Source organism: Schistocerca americana, chromosome 5, assembly GCF_021461395.2.
Source record: "Schistocerca americana isolate TAMUIC-IGC-003095 chromosome 5, iqSchAmer2.1, whole genome shotgun sequence".
Lineage (NCBI taxonomy): Eukaryota > Metazoa > Arthropoda > Insecta > Orthoptera > Acrididae > Schistocerca > Schistocerca americana.
Genome location: NC_060123.1, coordinates 620,495,638 through 620,513,213, shown reverse-complemented (window position 1 = coordinate 620,513,213; position 17,576 = coordinate 620,495,638).

Here is a 17,576-nt window from a genome sequence, read left to right as displayed (position 1 = left end):
TCGTATGTCACGATAAGCTGAAATTAAAACAATACCGAAAATAATAACTAATTGTCATTAATACGTAACTGTTGACCAATGTAAAACTAATAGGGAGTTCTTGAGCTAGTAAGTTAGGCGTTATTAGAGTTGTAACTCAATTGTAAGTTGGTATGATGGAGTTCAAGTTTGTCGATTAATGGAAACACTCTTAAATCTGTCTAACGAAATTTACTGAAAGAGTAATACGGTCCACATGACGTATACAAAGTATTTCAAATCCAGGACCTTCTGTGCAGAAAAAAAGTACTAATTTACGATCAACTACAGCCCTGGGTACTGATATTTCTAGCGAAAGAATGTATTACATTTCCTGCTCTTTACCACCGAACATACTGCAAAACCCCCCACTTGTTTCTGGAGTAAACTGAAATTAGAGCTACATTTTTATACCAGTTTTCGTCAACACTAAGAACAGGAACAATACGAACTGATTCTCTGTTCCTGTCGCTGGAGCATTTGACCAGCAACTGTTCTGATCCGTGGGGCTCTTATTCTACACTGAGCGCGTTAGCACTGTTTACCCTAGGAGGATCTAGCAATACCTACTAAGTTGGTGCCTGGTAGTAATGAGCGAAACAGGTGAGGGTTAAGACAACAGGACATATGTTCTGGAGAGTTAGTTTCGAAATATCGAGCTGGCTGTCCTGATTTAAGTTTAATGTTGTTTCCACTAACGGTTACATTCAATTCTGAGATAGTTCTTTCAATAAATCTGAGCTTATCCTTGTTGTTAAACTGATAAAAACCGAAAGGGCTGAAATGTCATTAGAGCTTCAAATATAACTTTGCTGTAGTCTCTCCATACCTCCCCGTGGGTGCTGTAGTATAATGTGGTACCGTGCTAATGGTCAGTTATGGGGGAAATAAGTCAAATGCCATCAACACCGCAAAAAGTAAAAATTCAGATACAAAGAAACGGACGCACAAATGAAATAAAATAAAACTGTAATTGGAAGAAATTAAATGGAACGAACTGACACTTCATTGATAAAACACAACACACGCTGCACTGATGTCAAGAAACGAACTGATACTAAAACGTGCAGGCAATGAAAGAAGGCACCTGTTTGCGAACAGATGGCTCTGTTCAGAAAAATAAGACAATTTTTAAAATCATTCAGCTAGAGTGTACTCATCTTCAGCTGTGCAAGCACTACACTTTTGATACAGACCGAAGAGCTTGTATCCCGTAAGAAGGACGGGAAAGAAACGTATCGCAGAAAAAACGTCTCAACAACTGTCTGGAATAGAAAAACCAATCGTTCTATAGTTTTTTCAATCCAGATAGAACAGATTACGTTTCTAAGAAACATTGTGGAAGCAGAATTTTTTGCATAAAGTTCAGGGGTGTGCCAAAACTGTGAATACTACTAGTTAAAAGACATGGGCAGCACAATGCAGACAGCAATGACTTTATCAAGAAGCTTTCAATTTACTGTACTCCTCCACTATCACTCTACGAAGACATACTGAAACATTGTAACACTACACGGTACACGAGATTGCTTAGTGGCACACATTTTCTTGAAAACTCGAAAATATATTCGATACATAACGTTTTATATCCTAACATTGAGACAGCAGTTCCAACAAGCTTGAGGCTGTATATGGAACACCGAAATATGCAGAATTTTTATCTGTGGAGTTTCGCTTCGATTTCAGAGTTATGTTTGTTCCTAGCACACAGAATTTGCGAGTATAATTCTGTTAGCTAACATTTACACCGACGTTAGTGTTTGAAAACCTACTCAGAACATGTGACCCACCTTGCAGTGTGAACATCTGCTGGTCTGGGTCTACTCGCTCTCAAAGTGTAGACATAATTGTTTCCGCAACTGAAATAGAAATTCAGCCACTCATCGACAAATATAAAGCTGGTGTTTCATGAAAGACGGCACGCTGCGTGCTAACAGGAGTTCCATTAGCGACGGCGAATTGTTATTGGCCAATCTAGATATACCAAACGCTACACAGCGAATTCCATTTTGGTTGTCAGTATAGAACTTTCGCCTTTGTGTGTACGTGATATTAAAAACTGGTCACCTGTGGTGCCGCAGTAATGAAACCTTGTGTTTTCTGCAGAGTATGGGCTCGACTGAATATTCGGAACGATTTAGAAGATATAAAATACACCAACCGATATTAAACGAACTCTTCACGGTGCAAGCAGAGGTTTAAACATCGCTAATACAAGTTCAGTTACCTTACATTTTCACCATTTCAGTAGGCTGATGAAATCGAATCTTCGCAAACCGCCTATAGGTAGTTTGATAGCTATTGACTGATGAAAACATACTTGTTGAGAAGAGTACTAAACTTTTGGTGTATATAAGAACTACAGACAGCATTTAAGGTAACAGCATTTCACACTATATGGAGATTATATTCTGAATGCTGTAAAAGGCCCTCATATGGGTAATACAGGGCGAGTCAAAAGTCCTTGGACACCTTCATAAGTTGGAAGATTAAAGGGAAAATTGAAACGTGATGATGGGAACATAGGTTCGCTGTTGGGCCCCAATTTTTTTAATGAATGTCATTCATCTTTGCCATCTTGAAATCGGCCATTTTGGATTGAAGTCATTTTTTTACATGGAAAGGGGGGTGTGACACATCAAATAACACTCGCTTGAGTTCTGCAATTTAGTGGTATAATTTGTTTTTGTCTATCTTGTACAGTTCAGAGGTTATTAATGTTAAAATTTGGGAAATTACCTTCATACCATTTTAGATCAGCTGGAACAAAGAGAGACATGAGTCGGTATCAAGCTAACTTTGAACATTAATAACTTCTAAACTGTACAAGATAGACAAAAACAAATTACACCAGTCAATTCCAGAGATCAAGCGGGTGTTATCTGATGTGTCATACACCGCCGTTCCCATTTTAGCAAAAAGCCTTGAATCAAAAATGGCGGACTTCAAGATGGCGGCCATGAATGATAATCACTTCAAAAGTTGCGGCCCCACGTCAAACCTATGTTCCCATCATCACATTTCTATTCTCCCTTTAATCTTCCAACTTATGAAGGTATCCAAGGACTTTTGACTCGCCTTGTATTTATAGCGCTGCAGCGGCGTCACAGCATAAGGTAGCTTAAGTGCGAATTTGCGGCGTTGGATTGTAGCCGTACCCACAAGACAGGCGCGAGCTTGTTGATAGCAACTTTGTGGAACGTGAAGTAGCAAAGTATGCCACAGCAGTAAAGCCAAAGAACACGAGTCTGTGTTGTTGCCAGATTTATCCTACACGGCGGCTCTTCTTAGGTGGTCGGCCTACCTCCTCTCTCTGGGGTGAAGATAGGGCAGCATCTCATTTAAATTTATATGCTAGTTGTTTAAATCAATTACGCAAATTAATTTAATTCAAAATGGTGTTAATTTCAAAAATGGCGAAATTTCAAATTTTGGGACCTTAGTTCATCACACCACCAGAGGGTGCTGTTAGATCGTCCCCTCTCCGACTCCCCCCCCCCCCTTTCCCTTCACCACTTCCATACTTGTGAGCTGGTGGGGAAAAGACTTAAGCTGTGCCGAGCTGCTGGAAAATAAGGTATATTCTTCATTTATGTTTAAGGAAAAGCTCAGCTGTCGGTGTGGGAAGCGCATGTATTGGAAACTACATGTGCCAGTTACATATCATTATATGCTTCAAAAATGTGGCTAATTTATATTTAAAATAAAAAGCAAAGATTATATAGCATCTACTGCAAAGTGAATAGTATAAGGTGAGGCATAAAGGATGAACGGTTTTCAAATGAGCAGTACATCGTCAGGAGTGCCTCCAAAAAATGTCTCATTACAGAATAATACTCAAATAATGTTGCCATTTAACAAATTTAATGCTTGAAAACAACATCTCCCAGGTGACGGCCGATGCACTTTCAGCGATGCACTTCTTAAGACGCTCTATGAAGTTGGCTTCAACGCTCTGCAACATGCCTCTGTCTATTTGTACGAATTGCACACGAACAGCTTCCTTCAATTCTTCAAGTGTACGTGATTTAAGCACGTACACACGTGATTTGAGGTAACCCCACAAAAAATAGTCACACATGGATAGGTTAGGGGAACGAGGAGGCCAGTCAATGTCCCTGAACTGGGGAATAACTGTACCACAAAAAACAGACTTAATTACTTCCATAGTCAATCTTGCCGTGTGAGCTGTAGCTCCATCCTGCTGAAACCACACTCGCCAAGTAGGAATGCGTTCAAATGGTTCAAATGGCTATGAGCACTATGGGACTTAACATCTGAGGTCTTCAGTCCCCTAGAACTTAGACCTACTTAAACCTAACTAACCTAAGGACATCACACACATTCATGCCAGAGGCAGGATTCGAACCTGTGACCGTAGCGGTAGAGCGTTTCAAGACTGAAACGCCTAAAACCGCTTGGCCACACCAGCTGGCTTAGGAATACTTTTTCTTCTTAACTCAGGTAGGAGGAATTCAGTGAAGATCTCTCTATATCGTTCAGAGGTTACGGATGTAGTGTTCCCGTTCTGGTCTTGTAAAAAGTATGAACCAATAACATCTGTACCTGTCACAGCACCCCAAACAGTCACCTTCAGACTATGTAATGGTTTCTCACGCAGTAGTTTTGGGTTATCACTGGCCCAGTAACGACATTTCTGCTGATTTACCATTCCATTCAAATGGAAATTATCTTCATCATTCATAAGCAAAATATATGTTGTCATTTTGCACAAATATGGCCTCCATTTCCCGGGCAAAATTTAGCCGCTGTTCATAATATCTTGGTTTTAATTTTTGCACAATGGACACTTTGTAAGGATGAACATTTAGGTTAGTATGCAAAATACCCCTTACCGAGCGATTACTGAGGCGTAGCTCAGCCGAGCGTCTTCTAGCAGATCGACCAGGACTACGGAGTAAGGCTTGCTGAACTCTTTCGACATTTTCTTGTGTCCGAACTGAGCGAGGAGCTCCTGGTGGTTTCCTGTTCATAACTGTTCCTCGTGTTCGAAATGATTCTACCCAACGTAAAACGGTGTTACGAGTGGGAACACAATAACGTGTAGCGAGACTGAAACAGCGACGAAACTCACGCTGCACTGCAACGGTAGACTCACTACTGCGGAGTCCACGGCTCCATGACCTTGACTAAATAGAATAGCAGGAGCTACCGATTACGTTACCACATCATTCCTTCCGCTCTGATCACCTGAGCCTGAATACTAGTTGCTCTAAAAACATCCGTCCTTTCTGCCTCATCCTGTACATGCACACTCTGCTATCAACTCCAAGCAGCTGTGCGGCGCTAGAGACGGCTCCATCACTGCGGTGCACCAGTGTTCATACTTGACAGCACGATCGCAATTGCAAGTACCTGTACTGTCTGTGGGAGGTTGGGAGTGCGCAACCGCAAACTGTCTAAACGTCATAGCAGCCTGCCGTGGAGGAGTGCCTTCAGGTCAGGTGCCCAGCGCAGCATTGGTGTGATGAGTCAGGTAACTACCCGTTAAAGGTGGGAGAGGCCCCCTGACGACAGTGGGGTTCCTTTGCAGGATAATAAGGCGGCTTCCTTTGATGGTTATAGGATACCAAGTAGCTAAATGGGTCTACCTTTAGGATGTAGTCCTTCGGAGGCGCCCCACTCTAAAGCAACAGCGGCTTCAAGGGTCCTCCTAGAAAGATTGGTCACCACAGACAAGTAACACTAACCACCAGATTCATCTCATCATTCGGCGGCTGCTTCAAAGCCGTCCTTGAAGATTGGAGAAATTGTATCACATTGTAAGCAGGAATCCCTTCATTCTACAGCGGCGGTTTCGAAAGTCTCCGAAGAAAAATGATGGTAAATACGTTCTCTCACCGACAAAGAAGAGTGCTTCCAGGGACCGTTCCATTCTTCTATGACTTCCATGAATCTGAGTAAGGTCGTAAAGCCGGCTGTTTTGATGTAGACGACTACAAACTCTCCTGGCAGAGGTGAAGAATGGCGAAAAAGATCTTCCTAGAGCTTCTGGTTTAAAATGGCTGGTGTCTTTGATGTAGACGACAACAGACTCTCTTGGGAGTGGCGCAGAATAGCGACAAAACTTTCCCTGCAACACCTCAATTTATCTCATGGTCACACTCTTTCTATGAGGAATCTATAACAACGCAGTTACCCTCTGTAAGAGTGGGAACTGTCAGTTTTGACTCAAACACAATAATTTATCCCAAAGAAGAGGTATGCTCACAAAAGGTTTCCCAGTAGAAGTCGGCAGGTTTCTGTTTCTCACCGGCCGGTATGGTCGATCGGTTCTACGTGATACGATCTGGAATCGTACGACCACCACCGTCGCAGGTTCGAATCCTACCTCAGGCATGGGTGTCTGTGATGTCCTTACGTTAGTTAGGCTTAAGTTGTTCTAAGTTCTAGGAGACTGTTTACCTCAGATGTTAAGCCCCATAGTGCTCAGAGCCATTTCTGCTTGTCAAACACAAATGGGAACATTGGCAGGTTCCCGTTTGTAGGAGAATGATTTTCAGTATGTGTGTATAGTCCAGGATTCGTCTGCAGACTTGTCCCAACTTGTTGATCACCGTTCATACATTCCTATTTTCTGCAACTAAAATATGACGTGCAGCCTGGCTCCACATAAACCAGGTCCTGACACAGTCTACTCCATTCTGCCTTAGCGCACCGCTGCGACAGTTCAGCGGATTGCTTGTTTCTGACAGTCGGCGTAAGATGAAGTGTTTTGCAAACACCAGAAGCAATGGCAGTGACCGTAAACGCCCAAAGCAGGAAGTGGAGAGGGAATTGCCACGTAAGTGTATAATTCAGTATAAATTTCCTTTACTTTACTTCGATGATTACAAACTTTTTATCAACAGGTTACCGGTTTCGGCCTATAATGACCAAATTCAGATCTGTTTTAGAGAACCAAACGGCGTGCTCAGCGGGATAGCAAGTAACTTTTGCCAGAAGACGCCACTTTAAACCAGCGCACTGGCGCTAACCTAATGTGTGTCAGTACGAGACATGGAGAAGCGCATTTGCAAAACAGATGCATAGTACTGAGTACGAATAGGGAGCAGTCAAGTAATACCTCTCTCCTTAGTGGCACAGCTCTCTTCGACGACGGTGGCGTGCTACACGGGCGCCCACATGAAGATTCATACAGAGGAGAACAGTTCCAGTCTGTGCATGGGCAATGGCACGTTTCGATCCTGTGAAGGACCTCGGAGCCAGAAACCAGCTACCGAAAGGAGGGCTTCGGGCAGCAGAGGACATCCACCCACCAGAACCCGCCTTTCAATGTCGCGGGGAGCGGATCAGCGAGGCGCGACTGCCACTTGACAAGGGCGGCCGTCATCGAAGAGTTTGCTGCTGGGGTAGAGTATTTGCCGTGGCTGTTTAGCAGCTGGCCCGTGGACAACGGCGCCGCCTTTTCATCAAAGCAGAGCGACCGAACGGCCGAGTAAGCGTAATTCGATGTGAGTGGGACGACGGACACGATTACCGCATTAGCTAAAGGAAAATAAAATATTTACAGATTGCCGCAGTGCTTCTCTGCAGCCGTGAGCTGGACTGCGACCGCCAAAGAGCCTCCAGAATCCCCGTACCTCTGCGGACTTCAGCACGATCCTCAGTACTGCGCACTCATATTGATCGGGAGTTTGTGGGCGTGGTCTAGGGTAGCGTCTTTGAATCTTAATCAAGACGTCTTCGGTCCCGGGTTCGATCCCCGCCACTGCCTAAATTTTCATAAATAATCAGCATTGGCGGCCGAAGACTTCCGGCATAAGAAGTCAGCTTCACTCTGCCAACGGCCTCGTCAAAGAGGGCGGAGGAGCGGATAGAGGTTCAGGGCACTCTCTTGTCCTAGGGGTGGGAAATTGCCCCTAAAGGCCGAAGAATCAGCAATGATCAACGACATGAGGATGTAGAAGCAATGGAAACCACTGCATTAAAGACACGTAACGTGTCTCCACAGGACATGTGGCCTGCAATTGAAGAAGTGTCATGATGATCTCTCCATTGGCAAAAGATTCCGGATTAGTTCCCCATTCGGATATCCGGGAGGGGGCTGCCAAGGGGGAGGTTACCATGAGAAAAACATTGAATAATCTACGAAAGGATAACGCTCTACGAGTCGGGGCGTGGAATGTCAGAAGCTTGAACGTGGTAGGGAAACTAGAAAATCTGAAAAGGGAGATGCAAAGGCTCAATCTAGATATAGTAGGGGTCAGTGAAGTGAAGTGGAAAGAAGACAAGGATTTCTGGTCAGATGAGTAACGGGTAATATCAACAGCAGCAGAAAATGGTATAACAGGTGTAGGATTCGTTACGAATAGGACGGTAGGGCTGAGCGTGTGTTACTGTGAACAGTTCAGTGACCGGGTTGTTCTAATCAGAATCGACAGCAGACCAACACCGACAACGATAGTTCAGGTATACATGCCGACGTCGCAAGCTGTAGTTGAACAGATAGAGAGAGTGTATGAGGATATTGAAAGGGTAATGCAGTATGTAAAGGGGGACGAAAATCTAATAGTCATGGGAGACTGGAATGCAGTTGTAGGGGAAGGAGTATAAGAAAAGGGTACAGGAGAATATGGGCTTGGGACAAGGAATGAAAGAGGAGAAAGACTAATTGAGTTCTGTAACAATTTTCAGCTAGTAATAGCGAATACCCTGTTCAAGAATCACAAGAGGAGGAGATATACTTGGAAAAGGCCGGGAGATACGGGAAGATTTCAATCAGACTTCATCATGGTCAGACAGAGATTCCGAAATCAGATACTGGATTGTAAGGCGTACCCAGGAGCAGATATAGACTCAGATCACAATATTGTAGTGATGAATAGTAGGCTGAAGTTCAAGACATTAGTCGGGGAGAATCAATACGCAAAGCAGTGGGATACGGAGGTACTGAGGAATGACGAGATACGTTTGAAGTTCTCTAACGCTATAGATACTGCAATAAGGAATAGCGCAGTAGGTAGTACAGTTCAAGAGGAATGGACATCTCTAAAAAGGGCCATCACAGAAGTTGGGAAGGAAAACATAGGTACAAAGAAGGTAGCTGCGAAGAAACCATGGGTAACAGAAGAAATACTTCAGTTGATTGATAAAAGGAGGAAGTACAAACATTTTCCGGGAAAATCAGGAATCCAGAAATACATGTCGCTGAGGAATGTAGTAAATAGGAATTGCAGGGAAGCTAAGACGAAATGGCTGCAGGAAAAATGTGAAGATATCGAAAAAGATATGATTGTCGGAAGGACAGACTCAGCATACAGGAAAGTCAAAACAACCTTTGGTGACATTAAAAGCAACGGTGGTGACATTAAGAGTGCAACGGGAATTCCACTGTTAAACGCAGAGGAGAGAGCAGATAGGTGGAAAGAATACATCGAAAGTGTCTATGAGGGTGATGATTTGTCTGATGTGATACAAGAAGTAACAGGAGTCGAATTAGAAGAGATAGGGGATCGGGTATTGGAATTTAAAGGAGCTTTGGAGGACTTACGGTCAAATATGGCAGACGAGATGGATAACATTCCATCAGAATTTCTAAAATCATTGGGAGAAGTGGCAACAAAACGACTATTCACGTTGGTGTGTAGAATATATGAGTCTGGCGATACACCATCTGACTTTCGGAAAAACATCATCCACACAATTCCGAAGACGGCAAGAGCTGACAAGTGCGAGAATTATCGCACAATCAGCTTAACAGCTCATGCATCGAAACTGCTTACGAGAATAATATACAGAAGAATGGAAAAGAAAATTGAGAATGCGCTAGGTGACGATCAGTTTGGCTTTAGGAAAAGTAAAGGGACGAGAGTGGCAATTCTGACGTTACGGCTAATAATGGAAGCAAGGCTAAAGAAAATTCTTTCATAGGATTTGTCGACCTGGAAATATAAAATGGTGCAAGCTGTTCGAGATTCTGAAAAACGTAGGGGTAAGCTATAGGGAGAGATGGGTCATATACAACATGTACAACAACTAAGAGGGAATAATAGGAGTGGACGATCAAGAACGAAGCGCTCGTATTAAGAAGGCTGTAAGACAAGGCTGTAGCCTTTCGCCCCCACTTTTCAATCTGTACATCGAGGAAGCAATGATGGAAACAAAAGAAAGGTTCAGGAGTGGAATTAAAATACAAGCTGAAAGGATATCAATAATACGATTCGCTGATGACATTGCTATCCTGAGTGAAAGTGAAGAAGAATTAAATGATGTGTTGAACGGAATGAACAGTCTAGTGAGTACACAGTATGGTTTGAGAGTAAATCGGAGAAAGACGAAGGTAATGAGAAGTAGTAGAAATGAGAACAGCGAGAAACTTAACATCAGGATTGATGGTCACGAAGTCAGTGAAGTTAAGGAATTCTGCTACCTAGGCAGTAAAATAACCAATGACGGACGGAGCATGGAGGACATCAAAAGCAAACTCGCTATGGCAAAAAAGGCATTTCTGGCCAAGAGAAGTCTACTAATATCAAATACCGGCCTTAATTTGAGGAAGAAATTTATGAGGATGTACGTCTGGAGAACAGCATTGTATGGTAGTGAAACATGGACTGTCGGAAAACCGGAACTGAAGAGAACCGAAGCATTTTAGATGTGGTGCTATAGACGAATGTTGAAAATTAGGGGGACCTATAAGGTAAGGAATGAGGAGGTTCTACGCAGAATCGGAGAGGAAAGGAGTATGTGGAAAACACTGATAAGGAGAAGGGACAGGATGACAGGACATCTGCTAAGACATGAGGGAATGACTTCCATGGTACTAGAGGGAGCTGTAGAGGGCAAAAACTGTAGAGGAAGACAGAGATTGGAAGATTGGAATACGTCAAGCAAATAATTGAGGACGTAGGTTGCAAGTGCTACTCTGAGATGAAGAGGTTAGCACAGGAAAGGAATTCGTGGCGGGCCGCATCAAACCAGTCAGTACACTGATGACCAAAAAAAAAAAAAAAAAAGTTGATCGGGATTGACAGATTGTGCAAGACACGGAAGAAGACTGCACGACGTTTATGATATACAATTCTGGCCATTAAAACTGCTACACGAAGACGAAATGCAGATGCAACACGGGTATTCACTGCACAAAAATATTATACTAGACCTCTCATACGATTTCAAAAAATGGCTCAAATGGCTCTGAGCACTATGGGACTTAACATCTATGGTCATCAGTCCCCTAGAACTTAGAACTACTTAAACCTAACTAACCTAAGGACAGCACACAACACCCAGCCATCACGAGGCAGAGAAAATCCCTGACCCCGCCGGGAATCGAACCCGGGAACCCGGGCGTGGGAAGCGAGAACGCTACCGCACGACCACGAGATGCGGGCATACGATTTCATTTTCACGCAATTTAGGTGCATAGATCCTGAGAAATCAGTACCCACAACAACCACCTCTGGCCGTAATAACGGCCTTGATACGCTTGGCCATTAAGTCAAACAGAGTATGGATGGCGTGTACAGTTACAGCTTCAACACGATACTACAGTTCATCAAGAGTAGTGACTAGCGTATTGTGACGAGCTAGTTGCTCGACCACCATTGACCAGACGTTTTCAGTTGGTATGAGATCTGGAGAATGTGCTGGCCAGGACAGCAGTAGAACATTTTCTGTATCCAGAAAGGCCCATACAAGACCTGCAACATGCGGTCGTGCATTATCCTGCTGAAATGTAGAGTTTCATAGGGATCGAATGAAGGGTAGAGCGACGGGTCCTAACACATATGAAATGTAACGTCCACTGCTCAAAGTGCCGTCAATGCGAACAAGAGGTGACCGAGACGTGCAACCAATGGCAACCCATAGCATCACGCCGGATGATACCCCAGTATGGCGATGACGAATACACGCTTCCAATGTGCGTTCACCACGATGTCGCCAAACACGTATGCGACCATCATGGTGCTGTACACAGAGCCTGGATTCATCCGATAAAATGACGTTTCTGCATTCGTGCACCCAGGTTCGTCGTTGAGTACACCATCGCCGGCGCTCCTGTCTGTGATGCATCATCAAGGGTAACCGCAGCCATGGTCTCCGAGCTGATAGTCCATGCTGCTGCAAACGTCGTCGAACTGTTCGTGCAGATGGTTGTTGTCTTGGAAACGTCCCCAACTGTTGACTCAGGGATGAAGACGTTGCTGCACGATCCGTTACAGCCATGCATATAAGATGCCTTTAATCTCGACTACTAGTGATACGAGGCCGTTGGGTCCAGTACGGCGCTCCGTATTACCCTCCCGAACCCACCGATTCCATATTCTGCTAACAGTCATTGGATATCGACCAAGGTGAAAAGCAATGTCACGATACGATAAACCGCAATCGCGTTAGGTTACAATCTCACCTTTATTTAAGTTGGAAACGTTATGGTACGCATTTCTCCTCGTTACACGAGGCATCACAACAACATTTCACCAGGCAACTGCTGTTTGTGTATGAGAAATCGGTTGGAAACTTTCCTTATGTCAGCACGATGTAGGTGTTGGCACCGGCGCCTACCTTGTGTGAATGCTCGAAAAGCTAATCATTTGCACATCACAGCATCTTCTTCCTGTCGGTTAAATTTCACGTCTGTAGCACGTCATCTTCGTGGTGTAGCAATTGTAATGGCCAGTAGTGTAGAACTGCAGTATATTGTGCTGTGTAAGGATGGTATTCCCGCACGCTTACCATGCTAACATAGGGGCTACACTCGACTGGTGTGAGACGTTCCCTGGGGGGCGAACCGCACAATAACCCTGGGAACGGAATGGGACGGCGGAGTGGTTAAGTGGACTGCGGTTGTCGTCGTGGAGTTGTGGACCACTGCGGCTGCGGCGGGGATGGAGCATCTCCGTCGTTTCTAGGTCCTCGGTTAACATACAACATAGAGTTCCTGCAGAGACCTAGAGAAATTCAATTTGCTCCGAACAAATTTCCGCAAAGTACTGAAAGAAGTAGATTACAGAATGCCAGGACGCAGGCTGTAATATGTATGTGAAAGCACCATTCAGTGCTTATCCCTCACCAGGAAACCTCGTTTCTCACAACAGAAGGCGATACTGAGGATTATGACGTCATGACAGTAAATACAGAAGTTTCTTTTACTTGCAGCCGTTCTCAAAAATAATGGTTCAAATGGCTCTGAGCACTATGGGACTTAACATCTGAGGTCATCAGTCCCCTAGAACTTAGAACTACTTAAGCCTAACAAACCTAAGGAAAGCACACACATCCACGCCCTAGGCAGGATTCAAACCTGCGACCGTAGCGGTCCCGTGGCTCCAGACTAAAGTGCCTATATCCGCTCGGCAGCCGTTCTCAGAACGGACAAATAAAAGTAAATCAGGTGTCAAGGGGGCGTACATGTTTATTATTCTTCTGACAGCTATCGTAGCACAGACATAAGATCATGTAAGCATTCCATCAGAAATCATTAAATAACTGTTTTGTTCAGTTTGGAACTTATTACAGTGAAGCAATACACAGAACATATAACGTGTAAACTACGAAGTACACAGCTGACATCTTTAATCTGTAATTAGTTGTTGTTGCAGTTTACTAATGCTCTCACGAATGACCCCTTGGCCCATGGCAGTGTTCAGTGGATTCTATTCAGACTTGTTACGCGCCTTTCCAGGTAATTTCTGCTTGCGTTTTACAAGGCAAATAACTCAACTATAATACATCTGCGTTATGTATCTTCAAGCCCCTGCATGTTCACTACGAAGGTAGAATTCTGACTCTTTCCGCACGTAGATATTGCACAATATTACTGTGCCCCACTTGACTGCGTAATTCCGCATATTACACTGACGCAATAAAAAATGGTTCAAATGGCTCTGAGCACTATGGGACTTAACATTTGAGGTCATCAGTCCCCTAGAACTTTAGAGCTACTTAAACCTAACTAACCTAAGGACATCACACACATCCATGCCCGAGGCAGGATTCGAACCTGCGACCTTAGTGGTCGCGCGGTTCCATACTGAAGCGCCTAGAACCGCTCAGCCACACCGGTCGGCTACTGACGCAATAGTTTTTTTTTGTGTGAGAGCCACTATATGCATCTCGTGTAGCGAAAATTCCGTTTACGGACTTTGAGGACCACAACCGTTAAGGTTACTATAGGAACTCATGTAATGAAAATTACCGTTTTCCCACCACACACAAAACAGCACAATTTCACGCTTTTTCGGCCCCAGTGACTAGGTTATTAAGTTTGACATTTACCGATCGCCTCATGGCCCATGCCCGTTACAGATTTGTTCACATGCCACTCAGCTGAGTTTCCGATCTGCCCAGAGAGGTTTCTACCTGCTGTTGTACTACTGGCCTTGTTTATCTGGGGATACGATATGAGCTGTGGTGGACCGGTCGTGGTCCCCCAATTGATCGGCTCTAACGTTCTACCGACTTGAAGCCGCTAGATCTGTGGCGTTACATGAAATCCTTGATTTGCGAGACACTTGTGGCATCCGAGAGAGACCTACTTGGGTGCGTTATGGCTGCGACTGATCCTGGAGCACCAAAGATTGGTGACAGTGTGTACCCGAACATAGTATGGAGGAACGGTATCTTTACTGCCGTTGGTGGCCTTCACATCGAGCCCTACTTATAAATGCCCACAGACGACACGCAGCAGGAGTCAGAGAGGAACATGTACCGTTGTATTTTGCGTGTAGCAGGAAACGCTTTGTTTCTGGACTTGATTTCCTGTGCTAAACGTAACCGACTTGGATCCTACTGTAAGACCTCGACGTCTGCAGAGGTAATTTAGTCACACCCTGTATATGTCAAGTGTGTAATAATGAGCGAGCACTTGACACTTCAGACAAGGGGCCAAAGTTCTTCAACAATGCCATGATAACCGATATTTTGAACGGCTGTTAATGACGTTTACGTATGAGAGTGAGAAAATTCCTCATCACTATAAAATAAGCTAGGTTACAAGAAGTTTCATGACAATATTTCGATACGGAATTCAATATAGCAGGGAACCGGAAAGCTGATTAAGAAAAATACAGACATGGCAATAGTAGGGAAAAATATGTATAATATTGAAAACGAATTTTGTAAACAGATTTTAGAATTTCGAAGCTGATCTTTTTCTGTAACGTACAAGTAATAAGTGAACGAGATATTTCCTTACAAAGAAAAGGTCAGAAAATTTACTTTTTTCAGTGAAGTTAAGAATATAGTTTATTTAGCAATTTTACAGAGTGTTACAGCAACAAGCTACGGCTATTGAAGGCAGAACATTATTTTGTTATAACTTAGTCCATGTACCAACTGTGTATTCTGAAAATTATAGTTGAGGAGTTGGAAATGTTCTAAGTTTAGAGGGGAGTGCAACATAGTGAACATAACTTGCTGTTTAATCTCATCCATATTCTGCAGCTTCAAACGTGACTGTACTCAGTACACTCAAGGTATGAATTAAAAAACGCTTTCAGTCACAATTTTTCTTGTTTTATCCAGTACACGATGCATTTCGGACCCTGAGGGTTCATCTTCAATTGTAATTCGTCTTAATGCATGCTTTATTTATTCTCTTGAATTACACAAGAAGATAGACCCACACGGTCCAAAATGCATTGTGTACTGAACAAAACACGAAAAACTGTGACTGAAGTCGTTTTTTAATTCATACCTCGAGTGTATAATTTGCTTTGTTCACATTAATATTCTAACGACAGAGTGTCTTTTTTTTCATTTCTCCGTTGTGTTCAAACGAGTACCCATTTTCTTGAATGCACAAGTCTGTGCGCCTGACAGGATGTGCAAGAAAGTTGGGCACTCTGGATGGGAATGTCCTTGCAGGTTTCTGCAGGCTCAAGGAAGACTTTCGCAGCTCAGAGTTCGCACTCCGACGATAGCAAGATATGGTTCGGTGCTGCCACTGTTCAGCGTTCCCCGTGAATCTGAGCGCGGCATACCCATGAGGTGAATCATCGGCAGACTTTTTCTCAGCCGGCTTCATTGAAGGAAGGGCATGAAAATATTTATTCCACACAGGATGACAGCCACCTGGAAGGCCAGCGTCGACTGAGACAATACGTTACCGTCCCCTCACGATCATATTCATCTCTTGGCATCCATTACGAACAACAGTGCGACGATCACAGAACGGTAGAACGCGACCAGTGTTGGCAAGAGACCACCTTGAATGGAACCTGCTTCAACGGCATCGAATTACATTCAGTGATAAGAGGAGGATCTAATGCCTTCATAACGGCTTCTAATAGTATGCAGTCACATAGATTCAGCAGTGAGATAGAACAGGGTCAGTATCATGAATGGATGTCGAATATTTCTCACCGCTGTAGTGTGTAATTTGAGGGCTGTGGAGTCTCTGGGAAGGACTTTCGAGCCTATTCTGCAAGTCTGCAACCAACGTTATGGCAATTAACATCTCTTCTAAGAGGATAATGCGCGAGCAAAGCGTATTCAGCTCGCGACAACCTCACGCAAGATGCAAGGATGAAACGAGTGGAATGGCCTGCCGTGCCTGCCAACACAAACATGACTAAGCGTGCTGGAAGCAGCTCATACAGGCAATACGTCTTTACTGGAAACGTCGTCACAGAGTGGACGACGTCAGGACTCCAGAGTGGGACGGGCTTGAGCAGCGACGTCTGGACAACATTCGGAGAAGCAAACCACTGAGGATCCAAGCAGGACGTAATCACAAGGCGCAGTAACACGGCACTGAACGCCACCCAGAAGCAGATTTTTATATTTCAGACGTACGAAAATGTACAGTGTCGAACATACACCATTTGTTGTTATTGTTTTGTCCTTAATTGCAAAAAAATGTTTCAAATGGCTCTGAGCACTATGAAACTTAACTTCTGAGGTCATCAGTCCCCTAGAACTTAGAACTACTTAAACCTAACTAACCTAAGGACATCACACACATCCATGCCCGAGACAGGATTCGAACCTGCGACCGTAGTGGGCGCGCGGTTGGGGACTGAAGCGCCTAGAACCGCTCGACCACCACGGTCGGCCCATATTTCCAGAAGTCATTTCTGTACTGTCGTAAAGCTTACTTTTGTGTACACGGTCCGTGTTGAGTGTAAGCCAGCACATGACAGGCGATATGCGACCGTTACAAAACATTTTTTTGATTATATGAAGCCCATTGACATTTGGAGTGTTGGGGACATAAGTTCCATCTACGACCAGCTACGCTGCTCTTGAGCGTGTTGTGATCGGCGGTAATTCCACGCACAGTAAAACGTTTGAAGAGATCAGAGTCGCATCGGACGGCATTTGCTACGTTAAAACTAGCACTTCCTCTCTATCGCAACAGCTCTCTCTAATTAAATTTCTCTTGAGCGGCTTAACGGACATACAAAGGCGAAAAGTTACAAACAGCACGAAAGGCGCTTAACTTATTTATATTGTCTGTAAGTTAGTACCTCGTAGCAACTCTATAAAGGGGATTAAACCCTATCAAAGGCAGGCACGTACAGTACAAATGGTGTAATACTAGGTTTCGTTAACAGCCTTGAGATACAAAATAGCTGTAGAGGAACGAC